This window comes from Rissa tridactyla, chromosome 9, assembly GCF_028500815.1.
Source record: "Rissa tridactyla isolate bRisTri1 chromosome 9, bRisTri1.patW.cur.20221130, whole genome shotgun sequence".
Classification (NCBI taxonomy): domain Eukaryota; kingdom Metazoa; phylum Chordata; class Aves; order Charadriiformes; family Laridae; genus Rissa; species Rissa tridactyla.
This window is the reverse complement of record NC_071474.1, coordinates 21,171,350-21,195,151: the sequence shown is the minus strand read 5'-3', so window position 1 is coordinate 21,195,151 and position 23,802 is coordinate 21,171,350. Positions and strand designations below refer to the sequence as shown.

The 23,802-nt window shown below is 39.1% G+C and overlaps 1 protein-coding gene and 1 long non-coding RNA gene across 12 annotated transcripts in view; one reads left to right on the top strand and one right to left on the bottom strand.

Moving 5' to 3' along the window:
* The window catches only part of PEAK1 (pseudopodium enriched atypical kinase 1), a 121,037-nt gene that overhangs the window by 37,187 nt on the left and 60,048 nt on the right, over positions 1-23,802 (top strand). For 7 of the 10 annotated variants that reach the window (XM_054213497.1, XM_054213507.1, XM_054213496.1 and 4 more), the window contains one exon: positions 16,933-17,103. The exons of 1 other annotated variant lie outside the window; for it this stretch is intronic. The gene's annotated coding sequence lies outside the window, so the exon portion shown is untranslated. Of the gene's footprint in view, positions 1-16,932; positions 17,104-17,153; positions 17,473-21,595; positions 22,644-23,802 lie in introns of those variants that run through there. 2 more of the 10 variants (XM_054213506.1, XM_054213502.1) reach the window with 2 other exon arrangements.
* On the bottom strand, positions 14,613-21,678 carry LOC128914492 (uncharacterized). Of its 2 annotated transcripts, XR_008468322.1 has the most exons (4): positions 21,269-21,678; positions 19,823-19,924; positions 17,943-18,030; positions 14,613-14,723 (listed from the first exon to the last, which is right to left on the bottom strand). It is a non-coding gene; the product is annotated as an uncharacterized LOC128914492 (long non-coding RNA). The 2 variants fall into 2 exon arrangements; XR_008468321.1 differs by lacking the exon at positions 14,613-14,723 and having other exon boundaries at positions 17,863-18,030.

The window sequence follows — 23,802 nt, the reverse complement described above, 5'->3', positions numbered from 1 at the left end:
TGTGTCGGTCCCTGGCTGAGCTTTGTGCAGCCCATGTATACGGGGGCCGGCCGGCTGAACCATACGAGCGGGTTTGCAGTGTTCGTATCTATGAGCACATTGCTCCATTGGCTCAGCTTTGGGTCTATCAGGGCAAATGATGAAGAGAAGGATTCCTTATGGATCAAGTATTCGCTGTCAGTTTTTTCACTTTTCATTTTTCTCTAATGCTAGAGACAAAGTTGCAACTTCAGTCGTTTGTGTGCTTGCACTACTGCATGGCTGGTAGATAACAGTGATAGAGTTAAGATAGATGTAGCAACTCAGAAAGTATTCTCAAAGTGAAGTTATCTGTAAAGACGTAATCCAATCTAGCAGCTTGCTGCTGCTAAGGAAGTTCCTGAGCCCTTCCCCTTTTTCCCACCCACTTTGGTGCTACCACCTCAGATCTTCCTTGGTGCTTCCACCTCCCATCTTTGTCAGCTGATTTAATTCACTCACTCGGCAGAACATGAACCTGGCAAGAGCAGATGGTTTTCTGCTGTGTTGGGAATTGATGGGCACAGAAGAGGAAACAGAACCGCGTGGCTCACAGCGGAGGCAGGGCAAGGAGTGAATCCTCAGTCTTTCATCTGTAATGACAGCTTTGGGTGACTTCGCTCTCCACGATACAGGTAACGCAGATAAGGAGCGTTGCTTATACCATTAACGCTGAGTATGTGTAAGGTTTCTAACTATAGGCCTCTTGTTGCAAAGGCTGTCTTCTGTGCTGTGTCACCTGTAACACTGAAACAAAGCTGGGATTCTGTTAGCAGTCCTAAAGTTACTGGAATTAAGTGATTTTATATGATAATTAATGGTAATAATTAGGAAAAAGCTATTGGTATATTACACTAAGGAGGAGCCCAATTAAGGTTGCAGTCAGCTTTTCTGAAGTGAGAAAGCAAGCCAAGATGTGTAGTTATGTTGGCAAACTCTTTGAAGTCCAGATAACCAGCAAAACTTGAAACAGGGATGCTCAGTTTGAGGTTTTGTTGAATAACAGCATAGAGGAAAAAGTGGTTATTACAGGGTATGTTTATTACCTTTATTCTGCGTGACAGAGAATTCACTGTTCAGTAGGCTGCTTTAGCACAAGAGAGGCAGAAGTCTCCTCATGGGGACTGTCGCCTGCTGTGAAGGGTGAGCAAGCCAGCTGCCGAGTTCCAGGTCAGGCAGCATGCCCCTCTGCCCAGTTGCTCTTCCAGGGCACTGATGGCCTAAGTGACCAGCGCCCAAACTGCTGCGCAGCAGGTGATGCTCTGGCCGTGTGGTAAACCAGATCAAGACACTGGTTCAGGTTTAAAATCTCTATGAAAGAAATGAGAGAATATTCACATCACAGCTTTTTCCATTGTTTGGCATCTTTTACTGTTCTGTGCTGTGGGAGTGGGCTCCATGCACCTGCCTCTCCTTGCTTGTAGCCAGGGTGTTAGTGCTTACATCTCAGCCCAGGAGCTCCTGCTTCCATTTCAGATCAGCAGAATGTAATTCCAATTTGTTTCTTTCCCCTCCATCCCCTTATTTTTCTCTGTCATTTTTTACCGAAGGCGCACACAGTGCATAGCAAAGCTGAAACACAACTGTAAGCTAGTGCATAGCTTGTCATTCCAAGAGGAAAAAGTGCTTTCCCTTTAGCTTACAAGCCAGTAGATTGAGGACTTTTTGCTGAAAGCAGGAAGGACTCTAATGCATCTTCTGGATACTTTTTGCAATTGATTTTTATTGTGAAGCATGAACCTCTAGTTTAAGCATAACTTGTGAAACTCAAAGAAGTGTGTGTGATGAGCAATGAAGTAGACACACCTGACTCTTGGTTGGGTAGCTTTGTCACTCTGCTCTTTGGATTGTCTTTTTCTGGGGAGCATGTTGTGATAGCATTAGCTATCGAGGCTTCTGTCTTACGCCTTTCTTCTCTCACACATAGATGTAAGCTTGATTAAACTTTATTAATTGTGCGCCCTGTTACAGCCAACAATTTTCCATTGTTTTTTATTCCTACAAGGGAGGTTCTCAAACCATAGTCAGCAAAAACATATTAAACAGCTTCTCTTTAAATGCAAAGTTTGAGTATGTGTAGCAGTCTGTGTGAAACCAAGTGATGTTTTAGGTCATTTTACAAACAAAGTTTAGGAAACAATCCTATCCAGGTCAAGTTCCCTCTCAGCCCTCTGGCATGGAGGAAAATGCTGACAAGTGGGATGCTTTTATTCAGAGCGGTATCTGGTAGAGGAAAAAGAATGTCAGTTCAATATGCATACACATATTTTTAAGTACTGTCTTCCTCAAAGGTCAAGGAATAATCAGTTTGCTTCCCTTGCATAAGGAAATTCACCTCCAAATTTCTGAAATTAGAAAGTGAAAGAGGATTTATGGTTACCTTAGTATACATTTCTAAGTATTTTTACCCTTTAAGTAGCTATTTTCACAATGGCACATTTCCTGCCTATATAAATTGTGTAATGCTCAAGACTCTAAGCCTAAAAGAAAATAATGGAAATTACTGTTTCGGCCATACTTCTCAGCACCCAGCAAGCTCTAATGCGTGTATGTGAAAAAGATAAAGTGAAAGGACGCTACAGGAAACCAATCAGAGCTGTTAAGCTGCAGCAATACAAAACCATTGGTATTTTAAAGAAACGGTTAAAATAAATTCCTGTTGGTTAGTGCTGCACTATTTGAAATTACCCTAGGTTTAAAAGAATAAAGGAAAAATAATTTTAACTATCTCATTTGGTAGAAAAATGACCTGCAGATGGGGTTTGGGAGAAGAACAGGTGGCAGATTACAGTGGGAAAACTGTGGCAGAGCAGCAGCTCCCAGTTTGATCCGTTGATGCAGAGTGGGCAGTGGAGAGATGTGAGGAATTTCCCACTGCAAACTTGCGGAGCAGCAGTATAACACACTCGTCATATTTCCACTGCCTCCTGGGGTATTGTAGTTGTTCATGAAGTCATATGCCAAAAAGTTTTAACATATCAGAAGTGTTACATAGTGTGCAAATATCAGTGGGTTTTCTTCCATTTATGTGCATATTTTCAAGTACAGTCATATGTGGAAAACCCGGCATTTCTTCCAGGCTTGTCCTGCTTTGATCTAGGGCACACACCACTTCCCTAGTTCCCAGTGTCCTGAAATGTATTTAGTAAATATTGGATTTTACTAACACTTCATATAGCCTACTGAAAGTGCAAAAATTGATTTATTTTTTTTTTTAAAAACCTCATAACTCTGCCAAATGAGAGGGATTTTATGAAGATAGCAAAAATTTTACAGCCACCAAAATTCAATTATAAACTGAATTCTGAAGCAGGAAAGCTCAGTTGTGATAACGGCAGCACTGGAAAATCTTTTTTTCCTCTCCTCTACCTTACTCTTGGGAAAATGTGAACTATACTTGCTGCAACCTAATAGCAACAAAAAATTGAGATTGCTTGGGCAGACTACAAAATTAAAATATTCTCATGAATGACACCTGCAGGTAGTTTTTATTAAATAATGGAAACCAACATTTGTAGTGCAACTTAGAATATTTATGAGCACATTTTTGATCTGAAGAGGTACACCCTAAAAATTCTGTGTGGAATACAGTTCATGTGTGTCTCCTGTGGGATTTTTGTTTTTTTCTTTTTTTCTTTTTTTTTTTTTTTTAAACATATAATAGGCTATTTGGTATTTGAGATTCTGGAGGTTAGAAGTGGGCAGTTTCTCAGAAATGTTTGTAGAACACATTTTGTAGCAGCAAATGAACAGTATCAGTCTCTAGAACTACCAAGCCTTTTGCACTCAGCTAGACCTTGTGTAGACGCCTACAAAAGAGCAGGGAACTCTGCGTGTGCGGAGCCAGCCGGGGGAGACTGTGAAGCATTTTCTTAACACAAGATGTTTACTCCAGGGGGACTGTACTGTAGTGACCTTATCTGACCTCAGCTGGAATTCATTAAATACTCCATTAGTAAAGAACGGTTGCAACAAGCTGTTTCCTGCTGTATGATGATCAGGGAGTCATAAGGCAAGAGCAGCAGCGTTGCCTGTAACAGGTTGCTCCGTGGTGTTTCGGTGCAGGCACCAGCGACCTGAGGGCATCCCAAGTCCGAGGGGAGCCTTTTTTTTCAAAGACTGACCACTGAACTAGCTCAAAATGCATTCTCTGATGTCTGGGGAATAGTTTGTACTTTTGGAAGTGAATAATAAAGATCCCAGTTGGCTTTTAATATTGGAAAATAAAAGTAATTTCCAGGTATTACACTTAAAAATTTAAAAGTATAAGATTATTAGTGATCAATCTTTATCCTGCTCTACCACCACCCACTGCCCATTTATTTGCAATCTGTTTCACTGCCTTTATTTCTTTTCTTTTCTAGTTAAATACAAAGCCAACTGGAATACAAAGGCTCATTAGTGTACTGCCTCTAGCATGGCTGTCTCTTTATAGATGGGCTAGAAAGTTACAAAATGCAGTGAAGTGCTCATTTGAGGGAGAAACAGAGCACACAGAAATTATTTCAGCTCTGTAAAGCATGAAGGCACAGAAATAAAATTTTTCCCTATTTTAAAACTTTTAATAATGCTCGAACAGTTCTGTTCCTTGCAAATATGTAGCATCACAGTGAACCTTCATTTACTTTCTATGTGATTTTTCCCCCCAAAAAATTTCTCTACCTTTAAACACGCCTCTCTGTTCTCACTAGTCTAACATTCTTTCACCCTCTGCTCAAACGCATCTGAATATGCCACCAGTCGAACTTGAAAAGAATGCAAAAGAGGAATGCAGGGCGGAGAGCTGGAGGTATGGAGTTGCATCCATTCCGAATGATTACGTACATCAGGGCACTTCAAACCGGAAGACAGGTTGAGGGAGGCCTGCAAAAGAAATCACAAATCATAATGGCATAGGAAAAAGTAAATAGAGGTGATACAAAGGAACAAATTTCTTATCTGTTTGTTTTTTGTTTTTTTTTTTTCCCAACAAGAACCTGGCAGCTCCAAACACGCACAAAGGTACCTCAGACAAAGCCGTTGAGCTGTGGAATGTCCTTCCACAGGATGTTGTGCATACAAAATTGTAAATGGGTTCAAAAGGTAATTGGATAAATTTATGAAGGAAAATTCCATGCAAGACTATTAAGTACAAAGACGCCACTTCTTTCTCAGGAATTCTCCAAGTGGCAAAGTGCTGGGAGTCGGGAGAGGGTTTGGAGAAAGTGTTGCTGATGATGCTTTTGTGCTCCAGGCCACTGTCAGAGCAGACTGATGGAGGAGCTGGACTTGGGGGCTGACCTGCCAGGCTGCTGGCATCTTGTAAGCCATTGCTGTCCTCTCAGGGATTTCCTTGCGTGTTTATGATCCTTCTGATCTTCTTTTCAACATCTTTGATACTTGGCTACTTTGCTTAACGTGCAGTTTGTTGCCTCCGTTATTTCAAATGTCATCAGCTGAATCGTATCTTCCCTTCTCAGAAGAAGTCTGTTATGGTCAGTTAATACCTACTGCCAGTTAATAATTTATCCTGCACAGATGGAGCACTCTTACTTTTCCATGATAGTCAACTCCGTCTCTAAAATTGCGTTTAGGAGTAAAATGTTTGAAAAAGTAACTTGTTACTTCAACTTTTCCAATTTGGAGTTTTATTCTGAACTAACATATAATAAAATCATTTTCTAGAGGAGCATTTAGCAGATTTCTCTGTAGCTTTGGTAACTGTTTATTGAATCATAACATTCTTTGAGGTCATTTCACCCTGGACAATCTCTTTAGCTAATTGAAACATGTCGCTTTGGCCCTGTGCTCTACACTGACCTGTCAAATTGATCTCCAAAGGTCCCTTCCGAGCCCTACCATTCTGTGATTCTCTCAAATTGCTCCTGTCCGGCAGCAGTTCTTATTTTCGATCCAGGATTCCCCCCTTACTGCTGTTACCTATTTCTTCCTTTCTGTGTATTCCCAGTCAACCGTTTCTCAGGCGTGGGTTGTCAGCTCTCCATGTTATCTAGTGACTCCTTTGTCATTACTGTTTTCATAGTACTTTAATATCCTATTTTAACTTTCTTGTTTTTCTTTAACTGAAGGTTTCAAATAAACATTTTTGTCTGGCAAGAGAGTTTAGAATTGAAGCTCCTCAGGTTCTCCCTTTTCATAGGAGTTCCTCTATCAACACAAGTGTATAACTCCTGTGTTAAGCTTGATGCTAACGTCAGTATCATCCTTTCAATATTTTTTTTTTTTTTTTTTATTTTGAGAAAATGCTCCATCCTATATCAAAGCCTGAAGTGATGCTGCAGCCAAGCTGTATTATTAGTGTGATCCCAAGCCAGAATTAGAGTGATAGTCACTGCCTATTGCCCGCTGTCCTTGCCTGGTTCCGTATTGCACAGCACCAGTTGTTGCCAACCTGCAGCTGGTTTATACAGCTCTGTCTGCCCAGCTGCCAAAACCACTCAGTGCCCAGCCTCTCTCTAGTAAGAGTTTAAAGAAATTATCTCCCTTTTCTTCAGTGTTCTGAAAGATGGAGATGCTTCAGATTATGGTCCAAAATCTCCCTGGTGTGTCCGATTCGTATGCTGTGGAGAAGTGGTCGAACAGCTGTTGTTAAACAGCACAACGTTATGTTGCACACACAACTTAGCACACAACTTTCTTCTCCCTGAAGAAAGGGAGACAGGACGCTGCAGGTCACACATAAAAGAATTTTAAGGTAACTTTGGGGGAAAAACTTGAACCATCAAAGACTTGCTGAATTTTGTGTCATTTAAATACCTAGTATGTATTTGAACATATTCTTTCAGAAATACTAAGTGCTTTATTTCTCAGCATTATTTCTATCAGTATTTTTAACTGCAGTCAGAACAAGAAAAAGTACCTTAAAATACTTGAGGGGAGAGAAATACCATAGTGAGAAATCGCAAAGCCTCTTTCTAATACCCTCAGACCTTTGCTGCGGGGTGTTACTCTCACTCTGAGTGCTGTTTTGCCTCAAGGTGGCTTTTCAACAAATGCTACCAGTTTTGTTAAATTTGTCAGTGTTCAATTAGATTTTTATATTCAGAGCACTGTAAATTTTAACCTGTCTTCAAGATCTGCCTATACTGTTGACTGACCCTACAGTTCTCGTCATTTTAACTGAGCTGATGTTCATTTTCTGACATTATTTCACTAATTCAGTGCCAGGAGTAACTGTTGCATTCCTTTGTCTTCTGGCTATTCTGACCAATTCAATTTGCTTTCTGCTGGAGCTTCTTGCTTTAGATTTACATATTATATTAATGCCTTTCTCATTGGAAGGTCAGATGGTACTTCATTGAGAATGTGTGGATTGGCTCTTGTCACGACCTTAATTTAACCATCATTTAAGTTCTTGGAAGTACTCCATTTTTTGATCAATTTCATTTATCTTAATACCTGCTTTTAAGTAAAACTTTCACAAATTATAGCAATACACGGAAGATATTTTAGCATAATCTTTTGAAAATAATTTTCCTAAAAACCAGTGAATTCTTGCCCATACCAAACTTAAAATAATAGTGTTATAAAATGTCAAAGCTGGTAAAACTATTAAAAAGAAAAGGAATTTTGACTAATGTCCTGTGTATGTGGCTTAACATTAAAGTAAAGATTGCATGCCTGACGTTAGTGATTAGAAAAAATCAGTTAAAGCATTTCTCCGTAGCTTCCTGCTGAATTAAGTTTTCTTTGCCTGGCCACAGCTGTGGGAAGAGCTCGGTGCAACACATCTCTGGAACGTTCCGGCTTTGTCCGGGTGCTGTTTGCACTCCGCTTCCAGCCACAAGCTCTCTGTCCTGGGGCGTGCTGGGTTCAAGCCATGTTTTGTGCTAAAGCTGACTTAGTTTTCTGGGCTAAATACTTCTGTGGCAACCCCCGCCTCCCCCTCGGAGAAGGGTAGTTTCAGTGTCAGTGAATCAGGAAGCTGGGTGTTTGACAAGGCAGGGAAATGGCAGGGTTGAAAAATCAAGATTCCATTCTGTCAGAGGTCATTCCTGAACACACATCATTCGGAATGGCTTTTTTTTTTTTTTTTTTTTTTGTTTTTTACTTTCTGGTTTCTGGTTTAACAACAAATTGTACACTATTTGCAACACAATGTCAATCTGAAATTTTTTATTTTTTTTTTGCTCTTCAGTTTTTCCCACCAAATGAATTGTTAATTTTTTTTTTTTTTTTTAATTGCCATCCACCAGAATTTTTACAGGAATTTTGTAATTAACTAGTGAATGCTCTGATAAAGTCTGTGCTAAGGGTCAGTCATAATATATACCAGCTTCCTGCCATATGACTTCACTTCCCTAAATGCTGGTGACGTATTCGATTTGGTTCAAGGGACACACAGGATCAACAGAGATGGATTCTCTATCTAAGTGTAAGGAAAGAACAAACTGCGTAATGAATTAACAGTACGTATGCGTACGGCATAACTGACAGTCAGCCCCTACAGGTGAAATAGCTTGCAGAACGCTGCATTAACTTGCTGTCCTTTTGGAAGCAATATGCCCAAGAAGGAGGTGTTACCATTCAGACTGTTTATTGTGGTACTCAAATTGGAGCTCTACAAAAGTTCTTCCAAGTCCACTGGTGTTGGGGCCTGTCCTTTTGCTTTGTAAAATGTATTAACCTATTCAGCAGCCTTAAACCAGACTCTCATCCTCTTCTCTCAGGAAATCCATTTTGCAGCATTTTCTATGAACAGATTTCACACGGAGAATGCCACGCACGGATTCAGTCTGCCAGTTTCTTTTCATATCACAGTTCAATAAGATTTTCTAGTAACCTTTGCTGTACATACCAGAGCGGTTGGTCCTGTGGGGAGGGTTTTTGAAGCCGAGAGCCGGAGTCTGTTGATGGCAGACTTGTTTGAGATGCAGCCCTGGAGTTATATCAAGAAATAAGGTGCCATTTCACATCTTTCTTTGTTGAATTGAAACCAGGGAATCAATGTTATGTATTCAAGAGCAAGAAAAATGGCATTTGCAGCAGGCTGTAATTTTATTTTTACGGTCCCAAGCATTCTTTTGTTTGCAATTTTGGCTAAATATATTCACGATACCTTGAAAGAGGGGTATATGTAGAGGTGGGTTTTTTTTTAAATTGCTGGTTTTGTTGTTGTTTCTAGCTTATATAAATGCACATATTCTGTAAAGATCGAAGGTGATCTGAAAAGAGGGTTTGTAAGAGATTTTTTCATTCAAATTATATTTTGGGGGGGAAAAAGAAAAGGAATTTTAAGTTTGTTCTCTCAGAACTTTGAACAAAACCAAAGCTGTACTTTCACACGGGATCTTATTTTTAGCAGAATTGATAATAAGCCAGTGAATTATGGGCTAACAAAAGTAATGTTAAGTATTTTAATAAAAATCTCTCCTCCTAGTTGATCACACACACACACACTCTGGTTATTTCATTAATTCTCCTGAGAGATTCCAGAACACTTTTCAAGAGCAGATCTACTTTTTTATACTATTATTTGAAATTATATATGGATTTTCTTTTAATGTCAATCTCTTCCGGACTACTTGATTTTTAATTTTTTATTTGCATATAACGTTTATAAAGTTAGATTATGACAGTACTGTTTCTAGTGCTTCTGAAACCAGCTTTAAAGTCTGCCTTGCATGATCCGTCAACTCAAATTATTACATTTGCATCTTTTTTGTAGAGCCTGTGCAAGTAAAATATCTTTAATTTGTCTGCTATTTTATGGTGAAGTTCAAGGGAGAAGATAAGCCAGTTTGTTCGTGACAATTTTGAAATACTGCTTAATAAATTTATTTAAAATTTAAAAAGTTTCTATTATGATTGAAAGGAAAGGGTGGGAAGAAAACGGCAAATGCCGGTGTATGAAGCTGTAGAAGTCTCGTCAAAGTCTGAGTAATTGAGAAGCTTCAAATGATCTTGTTTATTAAACAAGGAATTAAGAATTAGGTCAGGGAAGACATGGGCTTTAAGTTGTATAAAACAGAATCAGAAAGGTCGTGAGAGATGATGACAAGGCACACGTCTCAGATGTGATTTATAGAGTTAAATGCAATGCAGTTTTTTTACATACGTGAAGAAAGTAATTCCCAGTATTGAGGGTAACTGGGGAAACTTTAAAAAGTCCATTTAATTTCTCAGATTCCTCAAATTTACACACATATAATCGTTATTTGACACCAGTTTAATGTTGTCTATGTTTGTTTGTTACCTTTTAAATAGCAACAACATGTGAAGAGCAAAGCATTTATTTTCAGAGGGGAAAGAAAGAAAATATGCGTAATATTAGAAACGAAAAAAGTAGAAGTAGTGTTCCTCAAATATTAAAAACATAAGTATTTTATGTTCATACTTGATGTGCATTTTCTTTAATGAAAAAATGTTTTATGAGATAATTTGGAGAAACCTGGAAGAAAAGTCTTTCTCTGTTAATCCTCCAAAAATAAAGGTTGTACCATTCTTGTGCAAGTAGGCAAATACTTCTGCGGAAACACTTTGGAGGAGAAAAATAGCAGAACAAATGAAGGCCACGAGGATTTTTGCCATTTTTCATCAGTGATGTGCCCTACCATATGCTACAGGCAGAGGTTATCCCATCATGATGAATTGCATGGTGGTAGTATGTATATCTGTACATATAAATGAACAAATATGTTTTAGGAGGGTTATAGAGAGAGATTGAAGCTTAAGAAGCTTTATTAGCCTGTGTGTGCTGCTGCTTAAGGAGAGGATTGCAAGGCATATTGTACTTTTTTTTTTTTTTTTTTTTTTTCTCCTTGCTGATGAATGGATCTTGCCTGGGATGACTGATACAGACAATCCTGCTGTCTTAACCCACTTTTAAAAGGTGTAGCAGCAAGATGCAATTTCACATGTGTAGACATGTGTATACAAACACACACAATGTTCAGGATTTTTGGTGAGGTGAGTACAGGGTATTGCAGCCAAAACTAGATTCTGAGGTACTTTTAATAAAAAGAAAGTCTAAAGTCCATGACACTCGTATTCAAAAACTTGTAATAATTGTATCATGTATAAGGAAAATCACTGAAACTCTGTGACTATACTTCATCAGCATTCCTCCTTCTCTTAGCACTCCCCTTGCTTATCATTGCCAACGAGATGCTGTAAGGAAATACTTCTCTGCATTTCTTTTGCTTCTGTCAATCTGTCAATCTGTGATAATGATGATCTTGAAACTGTTCTGCAATGGCAACTTGCAGTACTTTGGTAAATTGTGGCTATTGTCAGATAAATTGCGGCTTTGGTCAGGTAAATTGCATTGGTAAAAATTTTCTTGATCCCTAAAACTTTCATTTATTTTCCCATTAAATATATATATATATTTTTTTTTTTTTTCCCCAACTTCCATTCTTCCCCTTTAATCTGTAAAGCACAGTATATGATGTGGTTTCTTTGTTGATTTTAGAGATAATTTTTAGCCTGTCAAAGACCTTCTGTCTCAACAACTTTGAAACAAAGATTTTTAAATAGATGATAAAGTGCAGCTGCCAGATTAACAGACATAAGAAACTGGAAGGGGAGGATCTCACAGATGGTTCTAATACAACTCGGCAAACAGCAAAGGAGTGTGGTGGTGGGTGGGGGCGTGGATTGAAATTCAAATCGTAATCCCAGTGCAAGTTTTGGGTTTCATTTGTGAAAGTAAGTTGCATAAACAACCATTTGAGGGTTTGGGGTTGTGTGGGGTTTTTACTGTTGCTTTCAATTTTTCCTGTTGATGATTTTTCCTTCTTCCTCTATCCCTATGTCCATGTTGCCACCTGAGGCTTGTATTGCTGTGCCAGGAGTCCTCCTCTAGAAAGCCACATTCAGATATTCATAAGATTTTTGTGAAAGTGAAATACCAGTAGAAGCCTAAATTGTCAGTAGCTGTTGAGATAGGAAATTTTGCTTGTTGTTACAGCAAAGAACCATAAAAATGATGCCGTAGACTTCTGTTGCTTTATTGACAGGTGCTGTTCCTGTTGCTGTCTTCTATCCCAGAGCCACCCACACAGGACTGTACAGCTCTGTGTGAATTCATAGAATCATAGAATGGTTCAGGTTAGAAGGGACCTTAAAGATCATCCAGTTCCAAACCCCCTGCCCTGGGCAGGGACACCTCCCACCAGACCAGGCTGCTCAAAGCCCCATCCAGCCTGGCCTTGAACACCTCCAGGGATGGGGCAGCCACAGCTTCTCTAGGCAACCTGGGCCAGGGGCTCACCACCCTCACAGTGAAGAATTTCTTCCTGATACCTAATCTAAATCTCCCCTCTTTCTGTTTAAAACCGTTACCTCTTGTCCTATCATTACACTCCCTCCTCATCTTTCCTGTAGGCTGCCTTTAGGTACTGGAAGGCCGCTATAAGGTCTCCCCAGAGCCTTCTCTTCTCCAGGCTGAACAACCCCAACTCTCTCAGCCTGTCCTCACAGCAGAGGTGCTCCAGCCCTCTGATCATCTTCGTGGCCCTCTGCTGGACCCATTCCAACAGGTCCATGTCCTTCTTGTGCTGAGGACTCCAGAGCTGCACGCAGTACTCCAGGTGGGGTTTCACTGGAGAAAAAAGTTTCTTTTGGCTAAGCTTGAAACTCTCCTCCAAGCTTTAATAAACCATGTGTTTCTTTAATCTATAGGAAGTTTGTAGTACATGATTCATTCATAAGGATGGATGACTAGTAGTACCTTCTGACTTCTGTCTGCAAACTTTCTCATCTTATTAAATTATAGTAGGTCTGTAATATTAGGCCAAAAATTAATGAAGAAAGATTGCACGAGGGAAGATGCAGCTGACCGGCTAGATAGTCTCTAGTGGTCTCAGAATTCAATCACTAGTTCTTCTTGACATGACCGGGGTTTTTTGGTGGGAGGATAAGGGTAGTTGGTTTTGGGTTTTAACCATTTCAATTCAGACATGCCATGTTTAATATCCTGAGCTTGTTTTTTAATTTCGGTAGCTCATGGCAAGGTATTTTATTTGGTAAAAGAAAATATGTTCCCAATGCACATACCCAAGATGATGCCCAGGTGCGGTTAGCAGGTTTGTGTTCTAGAAACAGCTATAAGATGTTGGATTTTCTGTTCCGTTTAGGGGTCAGCTGGATGTGGTCACAGAATGGTGGGTAGATGTATATTCAGAGTTCGGTTTTAACCTGTGCCTGGATGATCAGCTACAAGAAAGCTAGCTGGTGGTTCTTCTGGGCAGAGAACCTTGTCACTTCATTTCCAGAACCAACGCAATTAATGCCTTTACTTTTTTCCTCCTCTTGCTGATCTTTACTTTCTTCAATGAAAGGAATAGTGTTCTGAGAGCACACAGACTTTCAACCTACACTGTAGCCCTTTGGGATGTGTCTTCATCTTGCGGTGTCAAAAGCTTTTCAAATCAGTAATTCAGGAGTAGCAAATCCTCCAAATGCATGACTAACAGATACTTGTTTTTAAGAGTCCTTAAGCATGAGCGAGTCATTAAGTACTTCCTTTCTCTCCATGAATCAGTTCTATTTTAAACAGTATATTCATGCTATACTTAATATTTTTAAAAGTAAAAAAAGTTTTTACTTTTAAACTCCCTTTTTCTGAGTCTCCTCTGTACATCTATGGATTTATATTAAAAACGTAAATATATCTGGAAAAGAAGGCATGTTTCCTGTACTGATTCATTCCCTTTCTCTGTGTCCTTTGAGTGGATGTGGTCTGTCTCCAGCATTTCTTCACTCAAGGAGACAATTTTGAAGTGAAGAAGTTATTACTCTCCAAAAACAGAATGCGTCCCTCTTTTATTAACCTGATCAATGGTCAGGTAATGCCACTTTAAAAAGCCATCACCCGAGCAGCCTATCTACGTGTACAGTAATAACTAACAGCAATATCCCCTCGCACTTCAGAGGCAGCTCTGGAGATTTTTGTCTTCAGATCAGTATTTTCTGTGCCAGGCGATTCTCGCAGCCTCTTTGGCAAAGCCGTCATGCATCCATTGTGGGCAGGAGGCCTGTGAAATGTCATTGAAGGAAATCCCAGGATTTAATGAAATGCTGTGGTTGTTGATATTGACCCTGTGATATAGTGTTATGCTTTACGGATGCAGTCATTTTGGAAATAATCTGTTTCTCCTCTCTACTGTATCATGCAAAAAGGATAACCTAACATGCATATTTACAATTATGTATTTTTACTGGGGTTTTTGTCCAAGATATCAACATGCAGATACATTAAATAGCATAGGTGTTGCCAGAGTCGTCCTAGCTTGGCAAATCTGACAGAATCTGAAAGCAAAGAGTAACTCTTATGATAAAAATCAGGCAACGTACAGAGCACAAAAGTATCACCAGTCATTCACAGCCCATGAAGAGTTCCCTTGCAGTCAACATTAATTGGAAAAATATTTCTCAAATGGCTTTGTTTCCTTGTGGATTTGCTTCAGTTTTTGCCTCCTTACACAGTCAGCAATCATAACTTGTATGGTGGTTTTTGAAATGTAGACTTCCTGGTACTAATCTCGTAATTAGGTGGCCTTTTATTCCTGGGCTGTCACTCAGATTGACAGGACAGATAGCTCGCAGCCTTGGCGGTTGCTAGAAAGTAGGGGATGTTTTGCAGAAATGGCTTGTGATTCATTTGTTTAGCATTCCTCGCTCTTTGTTTTGTGAGGACAGCTTGGATAGGACTGAGTCACATGGCAGCTCTTTTCATACCGAGTTTCTACTGCCTGCAGCCTCTGTGGAAAGCCAAGGAGAAAAATGGAGAGGGATTTATCTATATCTTCGTTTACTCCATCCATAGTAATTGTCTAATAAATATAGAGCAGCAGCTAAAAGGAAGGATTTCATGTCATCTTTATCAGTTAACTTAAAATGATGTAAATTAATCTATAGTACTGAGCACTGAAACGTAAGTAAACATAGAGTTGTCAGGGTTTGCGCCAGGGTTTGATCCTTTTCTTTTGGAGTAGTAAATTCCATTTTCTAAGTAAATGTGCTGTTTGTGAGTACAATAGCAACTTTATATATGACCTCCATACCACTTGTTGACTTAGCTGCCTTTTAATATGCAATATACCTATGTTGGAGACAAAATGTTTTCTGTGGCACCTATAAAATATAATGTAACAGCAGCTCTAAAAAGCACCTAAATGTTCTTCAGGAGCCCCAGGAACACCTGATTTGTATAAATCTGTGGTAGTGAATCTCGGCCATCTCCAGCTGTGCCAGAGTTGTGGGTGGAAAGGCAAATGGCAAGCAAACCCCTTCACCTAAGTGCTCTACAAAGACTGCAGAATTTTAGGATAGAAGTAAAAATGCCCACATGCAACTGGTGCTAGAAAATGGATGTAAATATTGGTATTTTATTATAGTATCACAGTTTATCTACATTTACAGAAGCAGCATTCTTCAGGGCTGTTTTTTCTGAATTCATAGAACTCTATAATACACAAAAAAATTTTGCTGCTGAGTGAGGTTCTCAATACAACTGAGGACTGTGGTATTCTCTCACCACCCTTTCTGGAGGCTTTGCAGGGCTCTGTTCTTCCCCTATGCCATATTTCTGGCTAATCCCATCTGCAAAAGCAAATTGGTTGGTAACTGTCAGACAGGTTGGGAGGAGAGCATTAAATCTTCTCCATCCAGAGTAAGGTCTTGACTTGTCTTTAATATCTCCATTTAGACGATGAGCCACAAGTTGAAGTTTCAGACTAAATTAGTGGCTATTCCTTTATCTGTCTTCATTAGGAGGGTATTCACCCTTCTTATTAATTACATTTTTAAGCACATAATGCGTGTTTCCTGTTATGACGGCTCTTACTCATCTCACCTTTTGTTGCTCATCTGCAAAGCTATTTCAGTATCTTCCTTTCAAATGCCCTAAAAAAATGTTTTGTTGTGATAACTGTTGTCAAGGCATTTTGCTTATGCCACTCAGCAGTTGATGGTTTTGCTTGTCACACTCATGAGAGCTGTCTTGCTATTGTGTGGTCTGTGTGTGCTCACCAGACTGTCATTTCTTTCCACAGAAGTTATAAAGCGCTTTGCTCCATGTTATCTGTGGCTTTCGTAATACAAATAATTTCTTTGGGCATTTGTGTTTACTTTCTTTCCACCAACTTTGTCATCCACAAATGTGTTTGTACTTGAAGTCAAGGAAGCAGAATAGTGGGAGGGTGGGCAGGGAGAAGGAGAGAAAAAAAAACCAACCCACAAACAAAACCCCAAAAGAATGAAACAGTGCTGTCTCCTGGAGTAACTTAAAAGCCCTCTGGGAACGTTATAGAGGCACAGCCTGGACAGTGTCAGAAACACACAAATACCTCTCTGCTGCTCTATGAAGAGATGAACATGCCTATAAATGTCTCTGACTTCAGTTATGCTGGATTAAGATGAAGGTTATTTATTTGAGTAACTTACTGGAATGAAGGTCTAGCCACCATGAACTGCCTATACACAAACATAAGTAACATAAACCAGTGTGCTTTTGTTCTGTTAAAAGATGTAATAAATGTAGTTGGTTTTCTTTTTTTTTTTTTTTCCCCCCTAGCTCATTCTTTATATTTTGTTTGGAAATTGTAATTAAAAATAAGAAAATTGCTAAGATTGCCTGCTATTTTTATTAGGAAAAGTCATAAATTATACCAGCTGGCTTCTATAGACCATTCTTCAGTGCGTGCGCTCTAACCCATGCTATAGGTTGGCTATAGAGTGGATAAAATTAAAAGGAGACTGCAGCAGAGACGGGTGGTCAGAAAACAAATTTGAATGCTAAGGCGGAGAGGAAAAGGGTCTGGTGTGGCAGCTGTACAGCCAGAATTCTGAAAAGAATTCAGGTGTCTCTCTGTAGCATTTATGAGATCAGGAGATGACTAAAGAAGGAAAATTAACAATAAATCACGTTTGAAGTTTGTCTGAAATAACATAATTGTTTATCTTTTACAGAAAATGTTGCTGTCCTGACCGGTAGCCATGAAGAGATGGGAGTGAAGCAAATTTGTGTGGAGAAGTAGGAAGCTTTGAAATTTTCAGTGGGATTTATTGCCAGTAGCTGCAGACGGTTTTGCAAAGCCAACCATTGGTGTTAGAATGGATGAAATGGCTCAAACTTAAGCGGTAACTAATTTTTCTGACATCTTTTTATTTCCCTAATTCAGTATCATAAGATAACTTCTATGGATTATAGAGGATATTATTTTACTCCTACCAGAGTTTAAACAGAGTATCTTAGAAGAGCCAAACATTGGATGAATCTGTCATTTTGTGTGTTTTATTTATCAGCAAGAAGTTGGAATTTTAGCATCTGATGGTTTACTTGGTAGTTGAACTTTCTTCCTGAGGGTTCATCCCATCTCTTCAGCATTGAAAAACAAAATTAGATTTTGCTATTACTCTGTTAATAACTCACTTCCTACCAAACACCTAGCAAAACTGCAATTCCGAACAAGTTGTAGAAGCATCTCTGTACCTGGTTTTAGTTACATGGTAAGTAATTTGTTGACTTCTGAAACACACAAAAGATAAACTTGTATAGTACACCATGAAGGTTGCTCATTTTTGCTAACAATCAACATTTCCTCAAAAATCTCTTTTTTCCTTCTTTTCTTTGCTGTTCTGACTTGTTTATCCTGTTCTCTGCCCTTCATCCATTCATAATCAGGAATGAAACATCTAAAATATTTTTTTTGTCTTATACTTAAGACTCATACTATGTCTTCACTGGGTCAATGTACTAGTCAGGAATACAAAAATGTGCTACGTTTTAAAGTGGGAGTAGAATCATAGAATAGTTTGAATCAGAAGTCATCTAGTCCAGCCCCCCTGCAAAGCCAATAGCTTCTCCAAGCTACCCCATTGTAAGCTCTGTCCCCTTGTAAAAGTTGTAAAAGTGGCTGAAGTGTAACCAATCACTAAAACCAGAAGGTTTAAGAAGGAAAGGGGGGGAATTACCACACCTTTAACAGTCCAAGATGATGATTCGATCTGTTTTGAAAGAAGAGGGTAAAAGAAGGTCTTCATGCACTTCTCAAAGCCTCGCTGAACCTGTGTACGATAGAATTTTCCTTAGTTTGGTTATATTGGTGGAAAACAGTAATGTAACTGCATATATCAAAAGTGACATATCTCCATGTGTCTGCCATTTGGCATGAATAAAAATCTGTTGTGTTTTTGTTTGCTACAATTTCAAAAATGCTAAGAATCCAGATTTTCAGACATTTATAAATGTTCCTTCTTATACTACCCTCTGCTTTTGAGAGGGAGAGGGAACAGGTCTGGCAGTATTTTTATGTAACTTTTGTTAGAAAAATTAGTACTGCGTTTCTGAACCTTAGAAGTATGGCTGTTCTCCCTTTTCCAGTCCAAGTACGGTATTTATTCCACCCATGTATCTGTGTTAAAACTTTAATGGGAGAACTGTTAGTGCCCTAGGATAATTCTATCCTAATTTCTGTGAGGTTTAAAGGCAGGATTTTAGAAAATGTTCAGCATTAATGTCACTGTTATTACCTTGGCATGTCTTTATTCAGCCGGTTAGAAGATACAAATAATTTACAACCGTCATCATTTTAGAGGAAAAATCCTCAGAAAACTGAAAGGTGATGTTTTGTTTGTTACCTTGTACATTGCTGTCTGGCAGAGCAACTTCTTTTTTATGCATCCAGCCTTTGTCAAAACAGCACTAACTGTAAATCTACCTGGGATAACAGCTTCAGCTGAGGAAATAGGTTCCCATGATTGTTGCTGCATTCAAATTACTATTATTTAGCCAATAAAAGTGACAATCAGTGGCCCTGGAACAGGAATAGCAATGCTATGTGATAGATTTCTCTGCTGGCACAGGAAGATCTTAATGGGGCTGAACATGGAGAGGTTTGTGTAGTCTGAGGAAGTGCTGGGAAGGCCTGGGAAGAGCCAGGGGTTGCTGGTTTGGGCAGATCTCCTTCCTGCTGGGGATGCTTTGGCCTGGCCTAGGTGGGAACTGGTTGAGGATGCCACGTGAACAGATTCTTTCTGTCTCTGAGAACAGCTGGAGGATGTTGCATGGGAGGTGCTCTTGGCTCAGGGATTGCAAATGGGAGGGTTTTCTCTCAGCTTGAGAACACATTTTTTCCGCTTGACTCACCAAGTGAAATCTAAATGAGTGATAAAATTTCTAAAAGTAATGTTGAATTGGTTAGATAATAAAAAGTGCATTTATCATCAGGAAGGAAGAGCAAAATAAGGGGAAAGATTCAATGGTGAGGAAGTCACCACCTTCTCAATAACAATGGAAGGCTGTAGGCGGCCGAACACACCTCTGGTCACCAGCCTGCCTCATTCTCCAGCCACACAGTGATTTACCAGCGGGAGCAATTCTTCTGAAACTATTATCAATCTCCTCTCCCACATGCAGTACCCACACACATTTCTGTCGGGACACTTGCCATTGAAAAGAAACTATACTACGAATGTGTTTGCATAGGTTAACTCTTCATATAGAATGCAGGCCTATGTGTGCATGAAAGGCAACTGCCCACTAATTCCTGCAGAACCCATTTTTTCCAGGAACAACACCAGCCTTTGTTTCTTCTCTCTGGCTTGGCACATAGAGCGGGGAAGGAACATAAAACACTGGCACTGAAGCAGAGTCTGCTGTGATTGATGTATACCGTAGTATACTGTAGATAAAGCGAGGTACCTGGAGAAGACAGGGAGGGGCTATTGCTTAAATGTATTTTTAATATAATAATCATAAAAATATTCCTGTAATGATTTTACATTTCTGTAGTGGATTTCTTTTGTTCCTGAACAGTTTGCCAGACTCCCACTGCTGTATCAATTACTTCGTATGTACCATTTGAAGAAGCATTGGGAGTACAGGCACTGTGTTCTGTGTGCTTCTGGTCCAGAACAGGCCAGCTGCCTTCCCCGTTGTAGGAATTGCAGAATTCTATCACTAAACCAGGAAAGAGATAAGGTAACATTTGAACTAGTGAACAAAAGAAAGATTTAAAACCCATGTTTTTTAGCTCTATTTTAAAAGTGGCTAAAGACATTAAATTCAGGACGTGTTTGGGTTGAGGGGGTTAAGCAAAGACTTTGTTCTTCCCCTGAGATCTGACTGGCTGATTTTTCAGGTCCAACCAGGCTTTCTCAGTTGAGGTTTAAGTGTCTGAAGGTGATGATTCAAAATGGAAACACTGACAGAGTAAGCAACAGCAACATAAAAATATATATTAAATGTCCCTATATGCAATTCTTTCCAAAGGGCAATTCTGATTTTTCACTAGCTTGCATTAGTCTCCATTTTCACTTGTCTATTAAATCTGTCCCACCACAGGTATGTTAAAAATCTCATCCTTGTCAGTTCATCTGATAAAAGGAGACTGCTGCTCGTGTTTGTTAAATTCATGCTGGTGTGATGGCTGTCCCTGGAAACTTCAAATAAGCAGGACAGGCAAAATGGAAAAAACATCTCATAAGTTTGTAAAGCTCCAAAGCAGTGCTGCTCTTCATTTTGAGCAGGCTCCTGTATTTTACATCAAAACAACTCTGCTGCTGGGTATGGGATCTTCTAGCTCTCTTTGTGTTGGGATAGGGGATTGCTCGCGGTGGGAGCGGTGCCTCTTCAGTGACGGGGGGGATGAGAGGCCTTGCTTATGGCAAGGTCCCCAATTTTCATTTGTTCAATATTCATAACAAATTCATCCTCCCTTAATTTCCATCATGTGAAACTCATGTATTTTACTTTGTCATTTCGTTTACCGGCTGTTCAGTTGGTGATAATTAGATTGCATTTTTCATGCTGGGTCCTTTCATTCTTCTCTAGCCTGTTATTATGTGATGTGGTCTTGGCAAGAAACACATTCCCATTCTTTAAAAAAAAAAATTTAAAAAACCAACAAAAAACCTGAACACATCTCACATTCTGCTAATTAATAAAATTATCAACTTCTAGGGTTGAAAAAGTTAATCAACATACTTGAACCTGCTGCAAGCAAGAATCATTTTGTATAAATAACTGTCGTATTGAGTTGGAAAAGATTACGTATGTAGTTGCCATAAAAAGATATTTTTTTAAAGTGCTGGCCGGATGCTCAAGAGCTATAGCCTACAATATTGGTGCTATTTTTTTTGCTACAACATGTAAATCAGAGTTGTTACATTAGCTCCATACTCTCCCTATTAGGAAATGGCATATAGGCGATGAGGTAAATATCATACTTCTGGCCAGTCTGTTAATGCTAAGAGCAAAGTGAGGGAATGAGAGAACAGAAGGCAGACACGTCTAAAAATATACCTGTGAAACAGGGGTAAGAGAGCAGCGCTGCAGACTGTTAAGGGAGGATGTCTTCACTCCTGCCAGCACAGCCATTTCCTCCATGCCGTCACCTCCACGTGTACTTGAAATGCTGGAAGCTGCTGGTGTTTCGCTGAGCGCAGGTAGTGCCGCTGTCCCCAGGGTCTGGGCATTGTCACATTCCCCCTCTGCACTACGACGTCCACCTCGTGCACTGAGTTGCTTCAGCAACATCTCTTATCTCACCTTTTAACAGCAAACAATAGGAATATTGGAGGCTTCTCAGATTCAAAGCAATTCTTAGCAATTTATCCAGAATGCAACTTTTCCTTTTCAACACCAATTTCCTTAACTCTGTTCAGTAGAGCTCTCTGAAAATGCTTTCAGGAACACTTGCTGATGATGCATAGTCTTTCTTCCTTTGTTCTTACAAAGCAGGATTTTCTTCAGCCCAATCATCACTATCTTAAATACGGACATTAGCATATATATATTTTAAGCAAAAATGCTTCATGGATGAATAGGTAGGAGTTTTAATGGACTTCATAATAATTCCAAAAATACCTGGCTTGCTTTCTTTTTCAGCCATGTCTTACATATCATTCTTTATTTGAGTTAATCTATTTTTTTTGCTAAGCATTTATTTTTATTCCGTTACTTTCCATTTCTGGTAATAAAATTCTGTGTATTCTCCAGAGGAAAAACTGCAGGTTACAGTTTAACTTGCACTGTTGTGGTGCCGCTTTGTGATTTGCGTTACAGTGGCATTCCAAAGATATTTAACAAAATTCAGACTTTTCCTACTGAAGGAGTATGTTAGGCAGTGTGCAAACATAACTGGGATTGTTTATTTTTCAACGCTAGATAAGAGATGTGAGGACAAATAAAACACAAAATGAAAAGGATCCCTATCCCAGATTCTTTAGATTCTTGCCTCCCCACCCAGATTTTTTTAAGAGCACTGCAAGCGTCCAACTGAATTGCATGAAGTTTTTCTTCTTTATAGCCCTACCCAGGATCTAACAATTATTGATTAGTTACATTTCGTGTTGCACCGTGTCTTGCACCAAAAATTTCTGGGGTGTATTGCTGTTTTTAGGAACATCTTTACCAGGTTAAAATATTTCCAATTTTTCGTGGTAGATTTCTTGAGTTAGTAATAAAAGATATAAAAGATGCAGGAGCTACCACCATGTTTTCTCCTGATCAGTGCAGCACTAACTAGCTGTATAACCAGTCCAGAGAGATTGAATCTGTCTAAAAATTCATATTTTCAGGGAAAGGACTGCTGAAAACAGAATTGGGGATGATAGCTTCCTCTTGTTTGTGCTGACTTCCTCTGTCAGATTTGTTTTTTGCTGCCAATACAGTTCAGGTACCTAACAATTTAAAAATGTATTTCATTACAAGCAGAAGAAAGGATGCATTAGCAGTTTTGCCTTCCAAACGTTTCAGGCCTCTTGAGCGCTATCTCTGCCAGCCTCTTTCCCAATAGCTTCGGAGTATATGTGTTTGGTTTCAACATCCGTACGAAGCTTACTTAGGAAGAAACACAAATCCACAAATTTAAAGATGGCATACCGTGAGAAATAAACTTCTATTACTACAGTAATGCCTATCAGAACATATTGGGGTTTGTTTTATTAATCAGTGTTGTGGCTTCAGTGTATTTAAGTTTAGGGCTTAAACAGAGTGAATATACTAGTATTAAATTAAGCAAAATTTATGAGCTTTTTAATGGAAAAGACATTTTTTCTGCAGCTAAAGAAAGATAGTACCACACTCATTGAAGGAAAAATAATCCTTCCCTAACTGTATGGCTGTATGGCACTGATTTTCCAGACTTTAGCTGGTAATATCCTTTAAGCTTCATTTCAGTGATGGATACAAAAATTAACCTTGAATATCTGAGTGGCAGTGACGTACTCAAATCTTGCATCAGTCAGTATTTGGTTAATTATCTAAGTATCACTGCAAAGAGAGCAGACTCCAGCTGGCTGTAATTAGGGCTGAATTGTTCATGCCTTCAAGACAATTTTTACATTCATGGGATCCGCAGCTTTCTGTTGTCCTCATTTCCTGTAACATAAAAGTACTTATATCTCAAAGAATTAAAGGGGGGCAAATAGTGAGACAGGCTATGGGGATAAATCTTATTAACATCCTTAGAGATCTGAGTGAGAAATATGCATTGCAAGTCTCAAAAAAAAAAAAAAAAATCAAAAAACCAAACCCTCCAGGAGTCATAGCCAAAAAGTGTTATTTCAGTTGATTAGAAGAAAAGGTGGATCTTTAGAAAGCACAGTGGCTTCTATAAAATCTGAAATCTGTACTCTGTAAATCTTGGTCGTAATGAGAGACCACCAGTCTGTGTAGGAAGAAACTTCGATAGCAAATCAGGAGAGCATGTGACATAAATAGTCAATGAAGATTCAGTAATTCAGTAGCCATGGGATACAGCACTAAAAGTGCAATATATCACATCCAATTTGTTGAAGTAAGTCTCCCTTTTTTTGTCCTTATGCTGCTGAATT